Source organism: Zonotrichia albicollis, chromosome 5 (assembly GCF_047830755.1).
Source record: "Zonotrichia albicollis isolate bZonAlb1 chromosome 5, bZonAlb1.hap1, whole genome shotgun sequence".
Lineage (NCBI taxonomy): Eukaryota > Metazoa > Chordata > Aves > Passeriformes > Passerellidae > Zonotrichia > Zonotrichia albicollis.
The window spans coordinates 8,423,624-8,441,238 of NC_133823.1; positions in this window are offsets into that span (position 1 = coordinate 8,423,624).

Consider the following 17,615-nt stretch of genomic DNA (forward strand, 5'->3'; position numbering starts at 1 on the left):
TATTTTATGATTGGCTTTTCACAAATATTAAAATGAATATTATATGTGTTGTGTTAGAAAATAATGCTCTATTAATTCTCTTAAGTACTGAGTTAAATATAGTTTTAGGTTATAAAAAATGTTAAAATAGAAACTATGCCATGTAGGATACTTTTTTAAAGAAAGGACTCGCAGCAAGATAGCAGCCACAGGACACCTGAATCTTTCAGAGAAAAAGAATTTATGGCCCTCTTATCAGAAACTAACTTCTTCCTGCCTCGAAGGTGCTGTTAGGATTCTGAGGAAGAAGTTGATGATGACCAGACAGAATCCTGTGTTTGAATGGAATTTATGCATCATGTATGAGGTGTATGAATATGCAACGGGCTGTTGCCTTTAAGGGTTAATCCTTTGTTAACGTGTGTACTTTTCCGTGCTCCTGATGCCCAGAAAAAGTTACCCCGACGTCCATAACTCTTTGTCTTTATTGTCTCATATTGTCCTAATTCAATTTGTCCAAATTATTATTACTCTAATTGTATTACTATTTTTAATAACCATTTTATTACTATTAAACTTTTAAAATTTTAAAAACAAGTGATTGGCGTTTTCCACAATATGAAGCTCACTGCCATAAGCAGGCAGTAACTTCCACGGGTATTTTAACTATTAAAAATGCTGACTTGTATTTCCTCTGGGCACAAATTACTTGGCCCATGTAGAATCCACTGAGGCTGTGAATTGCAATCCCAGAGCATCTTCAGGCTTCTGGTGCTCGGGGCTGTGGTGTTTGTTGTGCAGAAAACATCCCAGGCTGTCCTCCCTGGGTCTGGATGTGCATTTCCACAGTCCCTCAGAGTGGGGAAAGGCCAAGAGTCTGCTGGGAAGGGCTTCCTCCCAGGCCTGGGCATCCTCAAGACACCTCAATGTTTGTTGTCTTTTGTTTCTCAGCCCAGGGCTAAGCTGGAGAAAAGGTGGAGAGAGTAGCAAGTGAGACCTCCCATGTTTAGATCCACCCTTGGATTCCAGGTTCTCCCGGTGGGTCTGTGCCCCAGGTGTGAGTGTGAGGATGATGGGGGCTCAGAGCAGCGCCAGGTGTGAGCTGTGAGGATGATGGGGCTTCAGAGCAGCCCAGGTGTGAGTGTGAGGATGATGGGGGCTCAGAGCAGTGCCAGGTGTGAGTGTGAGGATGATGGGGGCTCAGAGCAGTGCCAGGTGTGAGCTGTGAGGCTGATGGGGCTCGGAGCAGCCCAGGTGTGAGTGTGAGGATGATGAGGGGCCAGCTCCTGCCGGGGGGAGGCTGTTTTATGGGGAGGCTTTGCCTCAGTTCCCTTTTGCGTGGAACTGCTGAGTGGAGGGGTTTATGGGGCGCTCCCGGGGCTGTCTCATGGAAGGACTGTGAGAGCTTCTCACAGGGCCTGGGGGAACGCCTGGATTCACGCTTGGATACGTGGAACATCGCTTAAAGGAGGTGCCAAGGGACGAATCTTTGTGCCGGGGAGCAGCAGCCAAACAGGTGAGCCCATGTGGATTTGGAGTGGGGACTTTTGTCCTTCCCCTTGTGATAAATAGGTATGATTCGTGCTGATAAAAATTGAAACAGTAATTGATATTGATACAGTAATTAATATTTGAGAATAATAAATAGTTTAAAAGTTGTAATGCCAAAGAAGAGAGGGAGAGGAGGGGCTCCACCCCCCCTTCCCAGCAGATGTTTTCAAGGACCACAGGAAAGAAGCTGGAAGATACAGTTGCTAAAAATGAACAAGAACCTGGTTGAGTCCCAGAAAATGCTAGTTATAAGGGATTTATTGCCTTGATATGTAGATGCAGTGATTCGTTAGTCTTGGCTTACATTGTACTGGCTTGGTGCGCATGTAACCCAAAGGTGAATTAAAGGACAAAGAGGAAGAGGAGAGGTCTTCATCCAAAACGACCCCCAAAGACTTGTGCGACCACCAAACCGAGTGGTGGCGCGTGTGTGATAAGGGTGGTAATGAAGGTGGAGGTAGAGATATGACAAACTGAAAATGGGAGGAGATGGCATTGACACATGGCATATAAGGGGTGATTTTCATTTGGCAAGCTGGTACGTGAAGTGGCAAGGGTTACAGAACTCTGCCCTCCGTACCCCGCGGTTATCTTTTGCTTATGCACTATTATTGGAACCAAATTATCCCTTATTTTAATCGAATCATATTGTATCCAATTTTATATTTTTTTATAGTAACTATTCAATTAAAATTGTTACTACTTTTAATGTTGTTTGGCTTTTTTTTCTTTTTTTTGATGGTTTTCATCAAAGATGAATTATTTCATCTTGCCAGTTCCTCCCCGGATCCTCAGGAACAAAAGTGGAGCTTAGGAGGACAAAAGGAATTAAGGAGAAGGAAGCAGCTTCTCTTCTACTATTGTCTGTGTTTGAACTGAGGGGATCCCTCTTCACTTGTGGTTTTAAGGATGTTGATTGCAGGAAAACCTGCCTTTTCCAGGCTGTTAGGGGTATCACAGGGGTGACAGGGAATCCCTGCGTTCTATTTTAAGCGGAATGGGAAAAGTATTGTTGTGGTATTATGGGTTTGATTTGAAGGTAGTCACCCCATTTTCATCATCCTAAGGTTTAAACTGAGGGGGCAGCCCTGGTGTCCCTCCTTTTCAAGGGTTTGAATGGAGGTCGAAATCCCCCTTTCCCATCAGCTGAAGGCTTTCATTTGAGGAGCACCCTTTCTTTTCTGCTCTCCTAGGGGATGAAATTGAACGGGAGAACACATTTCTTTGCCCTTGTTGAAGTGAGGTGAGCCCCGCCTGCGGTGTCAGTTTCGGGGTTCAGCTGCAGGAAGCCGCAGCTCTGGCAGCGTTTGCAGGGCTGCAATGGGGCTGTGCCGCTGCATTCGAGGGCGCTTCTTGTGCCCGTGGCCCGGCCCGGAACGTTCCCGCTCGGGAGCGCTGCTGGCACGGCCTGGGCAGCTACCGGGGCGCATGGGGAATTTGGCGTGGCAGTGGAGGAGCCGCGCCGGTGCGAGCCGTGCCGTGCCGGCCAAGGGCGGCAGAGGCGGCGCGGGCGCTGCTGCGCCGGCCCGGGCGGTGCCGGCCGCTCCGGGCGCGGGGCTCGGGCGCCGCCGGGGCCCCCGGGCCCGGTGCCGGCCCCGCCGGGCAGGGGGAGCGGGCGGGGCTCTCTGGGGCGGCGCCGGCCCCGCGTGCCGGAGGAGCCGCCGGAGGAGCCGCTTTCCTGCCGGGAGCCGCGCTCCGTCCGGGACCGGCAGCGAGCGCGGGGTTCGCCTGCTCAAAGTTCTGCGGTGTCGTGGTTCGGAGGCGCTTTGTAGGCATTTATTGCATAGTTTTGTTCTGTTTGCAGTTGGTGTACGTTGAGGGATACGGTTTTCTTCCTGACTGGTACGGTTCTCGGTGCAGGTGGGGATGATGAAGGTTTGCTTTGGAGTGAGTTTTGTAGTCGGATATTTGGTTTGCCGGGGTATTATGTTTTAGAGAGGCGTGCAATGGTTTTCACGGGTCGGAGCGTGAAGTAATGGTTCGGATTTTAATTCTGTTGTGGTGGGTTTTATTAGCGTGAGTGTGTAGTGTTTGTTTTGGTGGGCTTGAGGTAGCGTCGTGTCGTTAATAGCATCAGGTTTTTAATCTTTATAATTGCATTTGTGTTTATCGTCTTCCAGGGATTTTATTTATTTGGATTGTTTGCTTGTAGTGTATGTCTTAAGGTTACGGATCATTTGGGAGACATTCTTTATGGTTACGTTTTTCTTTAGGCTTTGTTTTGGTTTCTAGGTGGTATTTTTATTTTGATAGATTGAGGCACTATGGGTTTATTCAGTTAGGCATAAATTTTTTGTTGTAAATTTAAGTTTATTATTTTGTGTGTCGTTGATGCATTTGGTTGTTCTTTATTAGTTTTATTTTTGGGAACATGAGTATTTATATGGCGGGTCTTTTAAAGTAGTTTTTTATTTGGGTAGGAACTTCATTTTTTTGTGGTTGAGATTTTTTTCCATTTCGTTAATTAGTTCGTTTTCTAAAGTTAGTTGTACAGAGTATTGGTTGTTCTTTGAGTTAGTGTAGAGGCAGAATTTTGGTTATTTTTTTAATAAAGTTCAGGGTCAGTGGCACTGTTTGGAGTTTAGTACGTTGGTTTGACTTTTTTTTATGGGTTGTTGTGATTTGCCGTGTGTGTTTCTGTAGGGTTTTCTTTTATTTTGGTTTCATTTTTCCAATGAAAATGTGATGAGAACTGCAAGTGAAAAGAGTGTTGAGTGTTTGTTCGCTGGCAGTTGATTGGCTGGTGGAGGTATCTTGATGTTTTTGGAAGATATTGGTGGGAATTCCAAGATGTTTGTTTTGTCATTTTATTTAGGAATCCGATTTTAAATGTAAAATTATACCTATAACGATAATTACATGAAACAATTATATGTATAGAAATGGGAATAAAAAACTATTAATTGAAATATCGACCGAATATATAAAAAAAAATTCCAAGTAACATAAATCATTATATGTTATAATAAGGTATAATATTATTTAATACAAAGTATTATATATGTTTAGATCTATATATAAATATAGACTGTAAATAGAAATGAAATCCCAATCAAAATATAAATAGAGAAATGTATGACAAATACATACAGCCATATAAAAAATAGGAAATATTTATGAATATAGAAAAAAAAACTTGATACAATACATAATACAAGTCATACTATATATATAGTGTTATAATATATTATAGGAAATATGTATAGAATATTTATAAATAGAGTGCATCAATATGTTATCATATAACATTTACCAATTGTAAACATACATATGAAAATGAAAAATCATTATATATTTCAAAATAATTAAATAAAGCGAATTATTTATTTCCCAAAATACAAATGTTTGATTAAAAAAAATAAATACAACAATATTAAGGTAGAAATTAAGGTATACAAATATGTCAAAAATACAAACAGATATATAAAAAATACAAATATAAGAAAAATGACTTATAGTGGTAGATATGATACATACTTCAAAAATTATTTAAATATATTTTAGAATTTTATGTATATTACATATAATGATTACTATACAGCGTCAAAAGACACAATAAATACAAATCTGAATGCAATTATACAGTGTATAAATTAAAAAATTCAATGTCATTTAAAAGAAGGAGGGGTTTGGAATTTATTTATTTAGACACAAAAAAAAAAAATTTCATTTCCTTTCGGGAAGGCAAACAGAGTCTTGCGACCCTGAAAAGAAAGCCTTCCCAACATTCTGAAAAGGAGATAGGATCAAATGAAATGCAATTGAAAAAAACCCAGCAAATGGGCAGATTTAGTGGCTGCAAAAAATGGTCTGTGAGCAAGTGAGTGTCAGTGCAAAGGACCAAGACATGGCCAAACGAAGCTCACAGAAGTTGCAAAAGCAGGGGAAAAAGTCGAACAGGAAGACAAAACTTGGAGGGGAAGATATGAGGGACATGGCATGGATACTTAAAAAAAAAAAAAAAAAAAATTTCCCAAAGTCAAGCCCAAAAAAGGCAGGCCATATGCCATCAAGTGCAGGCACATGCACCAAAGCTGGCCCAAATTGATCCCCGCTGAAGGCCAAAACAGAAAAGAAGGACTTACAAACGCTCTGGAAGGGGGATACCATCAAAGGAACTGCAATTGGAGGAGAAAAAAAAAAAATTTTGGAAATTTTGTAACTTCAAGGAAATGGACTGGGATTCTATCCAGCGCAGTGCAAAGGCGCAAAAAAGGCAAAAAAACAAGTTTGCAGATGCTGCAAAAGCAGGGGAAAACATCAAGGAGGAAGACTCAGCTTGGAGGGGAAGATATGAGGGACATGCTCTGCATAGTCAAAAAAAGAAAAAAAAATTTTCGCAAAGTCAAAGCCATGCAAAGGCATGGCATGCCATCAAGTGCAGGGACATGCACCAAAGATTCCCCTATTAGTCCCCATTGAAATCGCAAGATTCCGTTTCCCTTCCCGAAAGGAAATGAAATTTCCTTTCGGGAAGGGAAACGGAATCTTGCGACCCCGAAAAGAAAGTCTTGCAAACACTCTGCAAAGGAGATAGGGTCAAATGAAATGCAATTGAAAAAAACCCAGCAAATGGGCAGATTTAGTGGCTTCAAAAAATGGTCTGTGAGCAAGTCAGTTGCAGTGCAAAGGACCAAGACATGGCCAAACGAAGCTCACAGAAGTTGCAAAAGCAGGGGAAAAAGTCGAGGAGGAAGACAAAACTTGGAGGGGAAGATATGAGGGACATGGCATGGATACTTAAAAAAAAAAGAAATAAAAATTTCCCAAAGTCAAGCCCAAAAAAGGCAGGCCATATGCCATCAAGTGCAGGCACATGCACCAAGCTTGCCCAAATTGACCCCGCTGAAGGCCAAAACAGAAAAGAAGGACGTAGAAACGATCTGGAAGGGGGATACCATCAAAGGAACTGCAACTGGAGGAGAAAAAAAAAAATTTTGGTAATTTTGTAACTTCAAGGAAATGGACCAGGATTCTATCCACTTGGCTCTATCAAACCAGCCCGACTTGGCACTGGTGCCACCTTTCATCTGGGAACCTTCCTGCGTATCGTGGATTTTCAGGAGCCAGCCGGCCACTCCCAGCCACAGGCCCCCGAACACAAACGACTGCCCTTTTCCCTGGCAAACAAAACTCACCCGCCCCGCTTCTGGCTGGCAGATTGCAGGAGCCACTTGCCTCTATCAAACCAGCCTGACTCGGCAGTGGTGCCCCCTTGGGTATGGGAACCATCCTGCGTATCGTGGATTTTCAGGAGCCAGCCGGCCACTCCCAGGCACAGGCCCCAAAACACATACCACGGCCCATTTCCTGGAAAAAAAAATTAGCTTCCCCGCTTCTGGATGGTAGATTGCAGGAGCTACTTTGTACTATCATACCAGTCCGACATGGCAGTGGTGCCACCTTGGGTCTCGGTATCATCCTGCATATCGTGGATTTTCAGGAGCCAGCCGGCCACTCCAAGCCACAGGCCCCAAAACACAAACTATGGCCCGTTTCCCTGGAAGTAAAACTGACCTGCCCATCTTCTGGCTGGCAGATTGCAGGAGCCACCTGGCTCGATCCAACCAGCACGACTTGGCACTGGTGCCACGTTGGGTCTGGGAACCATCCTGTGTATCGTGGATTTTCAGGAGCCAGCTGGCCACTCCCAGCCACAGGCCCCTGAACACAAACCGCGGCCCTTTTCTCTGGCAAAAAAAACTCACCGGCACTGCTTCTGGCTGGCAGATTGCAGGAGACACTTGTCTCTATCAAACCAGCCCAACTCGGCACTGGTGCCGCTTGGGTCTGGGAACCATCCTGCGCGGCGTGGATTTTCAGGAGCCAGCCGGCCACTCCCAGGTACATGCCCCCAAACACAAACCACTGCCCTTTTCCCTGGCAAACAAAACTCACCCGTCCCGCTTCTGGCTGGCAGATTGCAGGAGCCACTTGCCTCTATCAAACCAGCCTGACTCGGCACTGGTGCCCCCTTGGGTCTGGGAAACATCCTGCGTGGCGTGGAATTTCAGGAGCCAGCCGGCCACTCCCAGCCACGGGCCCCTGGACACAAACTACGGCCCTTTTCCCTGGAAAAAAAACTCAACTGCCCCGCTTCTGGCCGGCACATTGCAGGAGCCACTTTGTAATATAATACCAGTCCGACTTGGCTGTGGTGCCACCTTGGGTCTGGGAACCATCCTTCGCGGCATGGATTTTCAGGAGCCAGCCGGCCACTCCCAGCCACAGGCCCCCAAACACATACCACGGCCCTTTTCCCTGGAAAAAAACTCAGCTGCCCGGCTTCTGGATGGTAGATTGCAGGAGCCACTTTGTAATATCATACCAGTTCGACTTGGCACTGGTGTCCCCTTGGATCTGGGAAAGATCCTGCGAATCATGAATTTTCAGGAGCCAGCCGGCCACTCCCAGCCGCAGGCCCCCATACAAAAACTATGGCCCGTTTCCCTGGAAGTAAAACTCACCTGCCCATCTTGTGGCTGGCAGGTTGCAGGAGCCACTAGGCTCTATCAAACCAGCCCGACTCGGCACCGGTGCCACCTTTCATCTGGGAACCATCCTGCGTATCGTGGATTTTCAGGAGCCAGCCTGCCACTCCCAGCCACAGGCCCCCAAACACGAACCATGGCCCTTTTCCCTGGCAAACAAAACTCACCCACCCCCCTTCTGGCTGGCAGATTGCAGGAACCACTTGGCTCTATCAAACCAGCCCGACTCGGCACTGGTGCCCCCTTGGGTCTGGGAACCACCGTGCGCGGCGTGCATTTTCAGGATCCATACGGCCACTCCCATCCTCAGGCACCCGAACACAAACCACTGCCCTTTTCCCTGGAAAACAAAACTCACCCACCCCGCTTCTGACTGGCAGATTACAGGAGCCACTTGGCTTAATCAAACCAGCCCGACTCGGCACTGGTGCCACCTTGGGTCTGGGTCCATCCTGCGCGGCGTAGATTTTCAGGAGCTGGCCGGCCACTCCCAGCCACAGGCCCCCGAACACAAATCACGGCCCTTTTCACTGGCAAACAAAACTCACCCGACCATCTTCTGGCTGGCAGATTGCAGGAGGCACTTGGCTCAATCAAACCAGCCCGATTGTGTACTGGTGCCACCTTTCATCTGGGAACAATCGTGCGCAGAGTGGATTTTCAGGAGCCAGCCGGCCACTCCCAACCACAGGCCCCCAAACACAAACTACGGCCCTTTTCCCTGGAAGTAAAACTGACCTGCCCATATTCTGGCTGGCAGATTGCAGGACCCACTTGCCTCTATCAAACCAGCCCGACTCGGCACTGGTGCCCCCTTGGGTCTGGGAACCATCGTGCACGGCGTGGATTTTCAGGAACCAGCCGGCAACTCCCAGCCATGGGCCCCAAACACAAACCACGGCCCTTTTCCCTGGCAAACAAAACTCACTCGTCCCGCTTCTGACTGGCAGATTGCAGGAGCCACTTGGCTCTATCAAACCAGCCCGACTCGGCACTGGTGCCCCCTTGGGTCTGGGAACCATCCTGCGCGGCGTGGATTTTCAGGAGCCAGCCGGCCACTCCCAGCCACAGGCCCCCAAACAAAAACCACGGCCCTTTTCCCTGGCAAACAAAACTCACCCGCCCCGCTTATGGCTGGCAGAGTGCAGGAGCCACTTGGCTCAATCAAACCAGCCCGACTCGGCACTGGTGCCACCTTGGGTCTGGGAACCCTCCTGCGCGGCGTGGATTTTCAGGAGCCGGACGGCCACTCCCAGCCACAGGCCCCCGAACACAAATCACGGCCCTTTTCACTGGCAAACAAAACTCACCCGCCCCATCTTCTGGCTGGCAGATTGCAGGAGCCACTTTGTACTATCGTACTAGTCCGACTTGGCATTGGTGCCACCTTGGGTCTGGGAACCATCCTGCGCGGCGTGGATTTTCAGGAGCCAGCTGGCCACTTCCAGCCACAGTCCCCCAAACAAAAACTACGGCCCTTTTCCCTGGAAAAAAAACTGATCTTCCCATCTTCTGGCTGGCAGATTGCAGGAGCCACTTGGCTCTATCAAACCAGCCCGACTTGGCACTGGTGCCACATTTCATCTGGGAACCATCCTGTGTATCGTGGATTTTCAGGAGCCAGCCGACCACTCCCAGCCACAGGCCCCCAAACACAAACTACGGCCCTTTTCCCTGGAAGTAAAACTGACCTGCCCATCTTCTGACTGGCAGATTGCAGGAGCCACTTGGTACTATCAAACCAGCCCGACTTGGCACTGGTACCCCCTCGGGTCTGGGAACCATCCTTCCCGGCGAGGATTTTCAGGAGCCAGCCGGCCACTCCCAGCCACAGGCCCCCGAACAGAAACCACGGCCTTTTTCCCTGGCAAACAAAACTCACCCACCCCACTTCTGGCTGGCAGATTGCAGGAGCCACTTGACTCTATCAAACCAGCCTGACTCGGCACTGATGCCCCCTTGGGTCTGGGAACCATCCTGCGTGGCGTGGATTTTCAGGAGCCAGCCGGCCACTCCCAGCCACAGGGCCCCTAGCACAAACCACTGCCCTTTTCCCTGGAAAACAAAACTCACCCGCCCCGCTTCTGGATGCCAGATTGCAGGAGCCACTTGCCTCTATCAAACCAGCCCGACTCGGCATTGGTGCCCCCTTGGGTCTGGGAACCATCCTGCGTATCGTGGATTTTCAGGAGCCAGCTGGCCACTCCCAGCCACAGGCCCCCAAACATATTCCACGGCCCTTTTCCCTGGGAGTAAAACTGACCTGCCATCTTCCGGCTGGCAGATTGCAGGAGCCACTTGCCTCTATCAAACCAGCCCGACTCGGCACTGGTGCCCACTTGGGTCTGGGAACCATCCTGCGTGTCGTTGATTTTCAGGAGCCAGCCGACCACTCCCAGCCACAGACCCCCGAACACAAATCACGGCCCTTTTCCCTGGCAAACAAAACTAGCCCGCCCCGCTTCTAGCAGGCAGATTGCTGGAGCCACTTTGTACTATCATACCAGCCCGACTTGTCAGTGCTGCCACCTTGGGTCTGGGAACCATCCTGCGCGGCGTGGATTTTCAAGATCTAACCGGCCATCCCCAGCCACAGGCCCCCAAACACAAACTACGGCCCTTTTCCCTGGAAGTAAAACTGACCTGCCCATCTTCTGGCTGGCAGATTGCAGGAGCCACTTGGCTCTATTAAACCAGCCCGACTCGGCACTGGTGCCACCTTTCATCTGGGAACCATCCTGCGTATCGTGGATTTTCAAGATCTAACCGGCCATCCCCAGCCACAGGCCCCCAAACACAAACTACGGCCCTTTTCCCTGGAAGTAAAACTGACCTGCCCATCTTCTGGCTGGCAGATTGCAGGAGCCACTTGGCTCTATCAAACCAGCCCGATTGTGTACTGGTGCCCCCTTTGGTCTGGGAACCATCCTGCACGGCGTGGATTTTCAGGATCCATACGGCCACTCCCTGCCACAGGGCTCCGACCACAAACCACTTCCCTTTTCCCTGGCAAACAAAACTCACCCCCCCCGCTTCTGGCTGGCATATTACAGTAGCCACTTGTCTCAATCAAACCAGCTCGACTCGGCACTGGTGCCACCTTGGGTCTGGGAACCATCCTGCGCGGCGTGGATTTTCAGGAACCAGCCGGCCACTCCCAGCCACAGGCCGCCGAACACAAATCACGGCCCTTTTCCCTGGCAAACAAAACTCACCCGCCCCGCTTCTGGCTGGCAGATTGCAGGAGCCACTTTCGTCTATCAAACCAGCCCGACTTGGCAGTGGTGCCACCTTTCATCTGGGAACCATCCTGCGTATCGTGGATTTTCAGGAGCCAGCCGGCCACTCCCAGCCACAGGCCCCCAAACACAAACTACGGCCCTTTTCCCTGGAAGTAAAACTGACCTGCCCATATTCTGGCTGGCAGATTGCAGGAGCCACTTGGCTCTATGAAATCAGCCCGGCTCGGCGCTGGTGCCCCATTGGGTCTGGGAACCATCGTGCACGGCGTGGATTTTCAGTAACCAGCCGGCAACTCCCAGCCACGGGCCCCAAACCCAAACCACGGCCCTTTTACCTGGCAAACAAAACTCACTCGTCGTGCTCTGGCTGGCAGATATCTGGAGCCACTTGGCTCTATCAAACCAGCCCGAATTGGCACTGGTGCCCCCTTGGGTCTGGGAACCATCTTGTGCGGCGTGGATTTTCAGGAGCCAGCTGGCCACTCCCAGCCACAGGCCCCTGAACACAAACCATGGCCCTTTTCCCTGGCAAACAAAACTCACCCGCCCCGCTTCTGGCTGGCAGATTGCAGGAGACACTTTGTACTATCATTCTAGTCCGACTTGGCAGTGGTGCCACCTTGGGTCTGGGAATCATCCTGCGTATCGTGGATTTTCAGGAGCCAGCCGGCCACTCCCAGCCACAGGCCCCCGAACACAAACTAAGGCCCTTTTCCCTGGAAAAAAAACTGACCTTCCCATCTTCTGGCTGGCAGATTGCAGGAGCCACTTGGCTCTATCAAACCAGCCCGACTTGGCACTGGTGCCACTATTCATCTGGGAACCATCCTGCGTATCATGGATTTTCAGGAGCCAACTGGCCACTCCCAGCCGCAGGCCCCCAAACACAAACTTCGGCCCTTTTCCCTGGAAGTAAAACTGACCTGCCATCTTCCGGCTGGCAGATTGCAGGAGCCACTTGCCTCTATCAAACCAGCCCGACTCGGCACTGGTGCCCCCTTGGGTCTGGGAACCATCCTGCGTATCGTGGATTTTCAGGAGCCAGCTGGCCACTCCCAGCCACAGGCCCCCAAACATATTCCACGGCCCTTTTCCCTGGAAGTAAAACTGACCTGCCCATCTTCTGGCTGGCAGATTGCAGCAGCCACTTGGCTCAATCAATCCAGCCCGACTCGGCACTGGTGCCCCCTTGGGTCTGGGAACCATCTTGCGCGGCGTGGATTTTCAGGAGCCAGCTGGCCACTCCCAGCCACAGGCCCCCGAACACAAACCATGGCCATTTTCCCTGGCAAACAAAACTCACCCGCCCCGCTTCTGGCTGGCAGATTGCAGGAGACACTTTGTACTATCATTCTAGTCCGACTTGGCACTGGTGCCACCTTGGGTCTGGGAATCATCCTGCGTATCGTGGATTTTCAGGAGCCAGCCGGCCACTCCCAGCCACAGGCCCCCGATCACAAACTAAGGCCCTTTTCCCTGGAAAAAAAACTGACCTTCCCATCTTCTGGCTGGCAGATTGCAGGAGCCACTTGGCTCTATCAAACCAGCCCGACTTGGCACTGCTGCCACTATTCATCTGGGAACCATCCTGCGTATCATGGATTTTCAGGTGCCAGCCGGCCACTCCCAGCCACAGGCCCCCAAACACAAACTACGGCCCTTTTCCCTGGAAGTAAAACTGACCTGCCATCTTCCGGCTGGCAGATTGCAGGAGCCACTTGCCTCTATCAAACCAGCCCGACTCGGCACTGGTGCCCACTTGGGTCTGGGAACCATCCTGCGTGTCGTGGATTTTCAGGAGCCAGCCGACCACTCCCAGCCACAGACCCCCGAACACAAATCACGGCCCTTTTCCCTGGCAAACAAAACTAGCCCGCCCCGCTTCTAGCAGGCAGATTGCTGGAGCCACTTTGTACTATCATACCAGCCCGAATTGTCACTGCTGCCACCTTGGGTCTGGGAACCATCCTGCGTATCGTGGATTTTCAAGATCTAACCGGCCATCCCCAGCCCCAGGCCCCCAAACACAAACTACGGCCCTTTTCCCTGGAAGTAAAACTGACCTGCCCATATTCTGGCTGGCAGATTGGTGAGCCACTTGCCTCTATCAAACCAGCCCGACTCGGCACTGGTGCCCCCTTGGGTCTGGGAACCATCGTGCACGGCGTGGATTTTCAGGAACCAGCCGGCAACTCCCAGCCACGGGCCCCAAACACAAACCACGGCCCTTTTCCCTGGCAAACAAAACTCACTCGTCCCGCTTCTGGCTGGCAGATTGCAGGAGCCACTTGGCTCTATCAAACCAGCCCGACTCGGCACTGGTGCCCCCTTGGGTCTGGGAACCATCCTGCGCGGCGTGGATTTTCAGGAGCCAGCCGGCCACTCCCAGCCACAGGCCCCCGACCACAAACCACGGCCCTTTTCCCTGGCAAACAAAACTCACCCGCCCCGCTTATGGCTGGCAGAGTGCAGGAGACACTTGGTACTATCAAACCAGCCCGACTCGGCACTGGTGCCCCCTTGGGTCTGGGAACCATCCTGCGCGGCGAGGATTTTCAGGATCCATACGGCCACTCCCAGCCACAGGCCCCCGAACACAAACCACTGCCCTTTTCCCTGGAAGTAAAACTGACCTGCCCATCTTCTGGCTGGCAGATTGCAGGAGCCACTTGGCTCTATCAAACCAGCCCGACTCGGCACTGGTGCCCCCTAGGATCATGGAACTATCCTGCGCGGCGTGGATTTTCAGGAGCCAGCCGACCACTCCCAGCCACAGGCCCCCGAACACAAATCACGGCCCTTTTCACTGGCAAACAAAACTCACCCGCCACGCTTCTGGCTGGCAGATTGCAGGAGCCACTTTGTACTATCAAACCAGCCCGACTCGGCACTTGTGCCACCTTGGCTCTGGGAACCATCCTGCGTATCGTGGATTTTCATGGTCCAGCCGGCCACTCTCAGCCACAGGCCCCCATACGCAACCTACGGCCCTTTTCCCTGGAAGTAAAACTGACCTGCCCATCTTCTGGCTGGCAGATTGTAGGAGCCACTTGCCTCTATCAAACCAGCCCGACTCGGCACTGGTGCCACCTAGGGTGTGTGAACAATCCTGCGCGGCGTGGATTTTCAGGAGCCAGCCGGCCACTCCCAGCCACAGGCCCCCGAACACAAATCACGGCCCTTTTCCCTGGAAGTGAAACTCACCCGCCCCGCTTCTGGCTGGCAGATTGCAGGAGCCACTTGGTACTATCAAACCAGCCCGACTCGGCACTGGTGTCACCTTTCATCTGGGAACCATCCTGCATATCGTGGATTTTCAGGAGCCAGCCGGCCACTCCCAGCCACAGGTCCCCAAACAAATACTACGGCCCTTTTTCCTGGAAGTAAAACTGACCTTCCCATCTTCTGGCTGGCAGATTGCAGGAGCCACATGGCTCTATCAAACCAGCCCGACTCGGCGCTCGTGTCCCCTTGGGTCTGGGAACCATCGTGCGCGGCGTGGATTTTCAGGAGCCAGCCGGCCGCACCCAGCCCCAGTCCCCCAAACACAAACCACGGCCCTTTTCCCTGGCAAACAAAACTCACCCGCTCCGCTCCGGGCTGGCAGATTGCAGGAGGCACTTTGTGCTATCATACCAGTCCGACGTGGCAGTGGTGCCACCTTGGGTCTGGGAATCATCCTGCGCGGCGTGGATTTTCAGGAGCCAGCTGGCCACTCCTAGCCACAGTCCCCCAAACAAAAACTATGTCCCTTTTTTCCTGGAAAAAAACCTGACCTGCCCATCTTCTGGCTGGCTGATTGCAGGAGCCACTTGGCTCTATCAAACCAGCCCGACTTGGCACTGGTGCCATATTTCATCTGGGAACCATCCTGCGTATCGTGGATTTTCAGGAGCCAGCTGGCCACTCCCAGCCACAGGCTCCCAAACACAAACTACGGCCCTTTTCCCTGGAAGTAAAACTGACCTTCCCATCTTCTGACTGGCAGATTGCAGGAGCCACTTGCCTCTATCAAACCAGCCCGACTTGGGCCTGGTACCCCCTCGGGTCTGGGAACCATCCTTCCCGGCACGGATTTTCATGAGCCAGCCGGCCACTCCCAGCCACAGGCCCCCGAACACAAATCACGGCCCTTTTCACTGGCAAACAAAACTCACCCGCCCCATCTTCTGGCTGGCAGATTGCAGGAGCTACTTGGCTCTATCAAACCAGCCCGACTTGGCACTGGTGCCCCCTTGGGTCTGGGAACCATCCTGTGCGGCGTGGATTTTCAGGAGCCGGCCGACCACTCCCAGCCACAGGCCCCCGAAGACAAACCACGGCCCTTTTCCCTGGCAAACAAAACTCACCCGCCCCATCTTCTGGCTGGCAGATTACAGGAGACACTTTGTACTATCATACCAGCCCGACTTGGCACTGGTGCCACATTTCGTCTGGGAACCATCCTGCGTATCGTGGATTTTAAAGAGCCAGCCGGCCATCCCCACCCACAGGCACCCAAACACAAACTACGGCCCTTTTCCCTGGAAGTAAAACTGACCTGCCCATCTTCTGGCTGGCAGATTGCAGGAGCCACTTTGCTCTATCAAAGCAGCCCGATTGTGTACTGGTGCCCCCTTGGGTCTGGGAACCATCCTGCGCGGCGTGGATTTTCAGGATCCATATGGCCACTCCCAGCCACAGTGCTCCGAACACAAACCACTTCCCCTTTCCCTGGAAAACAAAACTAACCCCCCCCGCTTCTGGCTGGCATATTACAGGAGCCACTTTTCTCAATCAAACCAGCCCGACTCGGCACTGGTGCCACCTTGGGTCTGGGAAGCATCCTGCGCGGCGTGGATTTTCAGGAGCCATCCGGCCACTCCCAGACACAGGCCCCCGGACACAAATCACGGCCCTTTTCACTGGCAAACAAAACTCACCCGCCCCGCTTCTGGCTGGCAGATTGCAGGAGCCACTTGCGTCTATCAAACCAGCCCGACTTGGCACTGGTGCCACCTTTCATCTGGAAACCATCCTGCGTATCGTGGATTTTAAAGAGCCAGCCGGCCACTCCCTGACACAGGCCCCCAAACACATTCCACGGCCCTTTTCCCTGGAAGTAAAACTGACCTGCCCATCTTTTGGCTGGCAGATTGCAGGATCCACTTGCCTCTATCAAACCAGCCCGACTTGGCACTGGTGCCACATTTCATCTGGGAACCATCCTGCGTATCGTGGATTTTCAGGAGACAGCCGGCCACTCCCAGCCACAGGCCCCCGAACACAAATCACGGCCCTTTTCCCTGGAAGTAAAACTGACCTGCCCATCTTCTGGCTGGCAGATTGCAGGAGCCACTTGGCTCTATCAAACCAGCCCGACTCGGCACTGGTGCCCCCTTGGGTCTGGGAACCATCCTGCGCGGCGTGGATTTTCAGGAGCCAGCCGACCACTCCCAGCCACAGGCCCCCGAACACAAATCATGGCCCTTTTCACTGGCAAACAAAACTGACCCACCCCGCTTCTGGCTGGCAGATTGCAGGAGCCACTTTTTACTATCATACCAGCCCGACTTGGCACTGGTGCCCCTTTGGGTCTAGGAACCATGCTGCGTATCGTGGATTTTCAAGGTCAAGCCGGCTATCCCCAGCCACAGGCCCCCAAACACAAACTACGGCCCTTTTCCCTGGAAGTAAAACCGACCTGCCCATCTTCTGGCTGGCAGATTGCAGGAGCCACTTGGCTCTATCAAACCAGCCCGATTGTGTACTGGTGCCAACTGTCATCTGGGAACCATCCTGCGTATCGTGGATTTTCAGGAGCGAGCCGGTCACTCCCAGCCACAGGCCCACAAACAAAACCTACCGCCCTTTTCCCTGGAATTAAAACTGACCTTCCCATCTTCTGGCTGGCAGATTGCAGGAGCCACTTGCCTCTATCAAACCAGCCCGACTCGGCACTGGTGCCACCTAGGGCGTGTGAACAATCCTGCGCGGCGTGGATTTTCAGGAGCCAGCCGGCCACTCCCATCCACAGGCCCCCGAACAAAAACCACTGCCCTTTTCCCTGGCAAACAAAACTCACCCACCCCGCATCTGGATGGCAGATTTCAGGAGCCACTTAACTCAATCAAACCAGCCCGACTCGGCACTGGTGCCCCCTTGGGTCTGGGAACCATCCTGCGCGGCGTGGATTTTCAGGAGCCAGCCGGCCACTCTCAGCCATAGGCCCCAATACGCAACCTACGGGCCTTTTCCCTGGAAGTAAAACTGACCTGCCCATCTTCTGGCTGGCAGATTGCAGGAGCCACTTGCCTCCATCAAACCAGACCGACTCGGCACTGGTGCCACCTAGGGTGTGTGAACAATCCTG